This window comes from Laccaria bicolor, genomic scaffold (genome assembly GCF_000143565.1).
Source record: "Laccaria bicolor S238N-H82 LACBIscaffold_44 genomic scaffold, whole genome shotgun sequence".
NCBI lineage: Eukaryota > Fungi > Basidiomycota > Agaricomycetes > Agaricales > Hydnangiaceae > Laccaria > Laccaria bicolor.
Window position 1 is genome coordinate 184851 of NW_001889915.1, and position 2184 is coordinate 187034.

The following is a 2184-nucleotide window of genomic DNA, read 5'->3' on the forward strand; positions in this document are numbered from 1 at the left end:
ACGCTGCAGGATCCCGGAAAACAAGCCTTGCCCGTTCTCGAAAAGGTGGTGGAACAGCGATCTCAGCCGTCAGAAGACTGCGATAAAGAAGCTAAGTCGTCTCGCATACAAGTTCAGGGCCCTTCCAGATCACGCGTCACACACAGAGCTACGGAAGGCCAGGAACGAGTATGGTGAAGCTATAGTAGAAGCCAAGCGAGGACACTGGGAGGACTTCCTGGAGAACGCAGCTGAGCAAGACCTTTGGACGGCGAATCATTACTTCAAGGAACCAACGGGCGACGGGGGAAAGTCAAGAGTACCTACGCTCAAGGTTCCAGGAGAAGGCGCAGCCGGGCTACTACGGGAGATCAACACTAACGATGGTAAGGCAGAAATCCTCGCGCAAGCCTTCTTTCCCAAGAAGCCCAACCACTCCAGAGTGCCGCTGAACGAGTGGTAGCTACCACTTTTATGATAAAATACAGGCAAGTGCCTGCACACCGACATCCACACTGCCTAATGAATTTATGAAATGAGAAGAGTAGGCAAAACTTATGAAATGTATTTCATTTCTTTACCAGTGCTTCTCATGACTATTTCATAACTGTCCTGAGACATATTTCAATACTACTTCATTGCAATTTCATTACTGCCTGGCCTTCCATTTCATTGTCTACCCAGCATTGTTTCATTGCTATTTCATTCTTGCCTGACTTTTAATTTCATTGCCTACCCAGCCTTATTTCATTGCCTTTTCATATCCTTGCCTGGGCTACTTCATATTCATTTCATATCCCTGCCTGGACAATTTCATATCCCTGCCTGGGCAGTCTCATATCCCTGCCTGGGCAATTTCATATCCTTGCCTGAGCAATCTCATATCCCTGCCTGGGCTACTTCATATTCATTTCATTTCTTGCCTGAGGCAATTTCATATCCCTGCCTGGGTGATTTCATATCCCTGCCTGGGCAATTTCATATCCTTGCCTGGGCAATCTCATATCCCTGCCTGGGCTACTTCATATTCATTTCATTTCTTGCCTTAGGCAATTTCATATCCCTGCCTGGGTAATTTCATATCCTTGCCTGGGCAATCTCATATCCCTGCCTGGGCTACTTCATATTCATTTCATTTCTTGCCTTAGGCAATTTCATATCCCTTCCTGCATAATTTCATATCCCTGCCTGGGCAATTTCATATCTATTTCATTCCCTACCTTGGGCTATTTCATATCCTTGCCTTTGCAATCTCATATCCCTGCCTGGGCTATTTCATACCTACCCTACTGCATTTATCATTGCCCCCTCAGAATGTCAGGCACTGCCTTCAGGGTCCATTTCAGGGTCCATCCCAAAGAGGAAACATCACCTGGTTTGACCAAAAGTGAAGAAAACCAAGAGGAGAATGTTTTTACCTATCAGGGTCCATATAATGGGATGTTGGGATGTTGGTCACATGACCAATTACCAAAAATGGTCAAAAATGAAAGTTGTAGCCCTACACTATAGCTTCCCGAATCTGTTTGAATTATGTTCTGAAGTGCTCCCATTGTAAAAGATTTTCAAAAGTGTTGCTTCTTTTTTGTGTTTTTTTTTTGCATTTTTCTCCATGAAAACAAAACCAAACAACATGATTTCAGTATATTTGGAAAGCTATAAAAAAAAGGGCTACAATTATTGTATCATGGGAAAAATGACCAAAAAAGGAAGATGCATGCCCTAGAAAAGAAATTGACACTGATAGACTATAATAGTCAGATATAGACTACCATAACTACCAAAAAGTCAGACATAGACTACAAAGTTTACTAATAGCCAGACTTAGACTACAAGGTTTACTGATAGACTACAAAAGTCAGACTTAGACTACAAAGTTTACTGATACACTACAAAAGTTGGATATAGACTACAAAGTTTACTGATACACTACAAATAACTACAAAAGTCAGACATAGACTACAATGTTTACTGATACACAAAAGACTACAAAAGTCAGACTGAGACTACAAAAGTTTGTAGTGTCCGCTTTTTGGGACTACAAAAGTTTGTAGTTGACATGTAGTTTATGGTGTTCTTGGCTCTGTCCAGATTATGGGGGTGAGGTTGAAGGGTTGACATGATCTTACTTACATATTACTAATGCTGCTGCATTAGTTTTTGACATTATGCACAAGTTGTCTTCACATTAGGAAAGGCTATCCT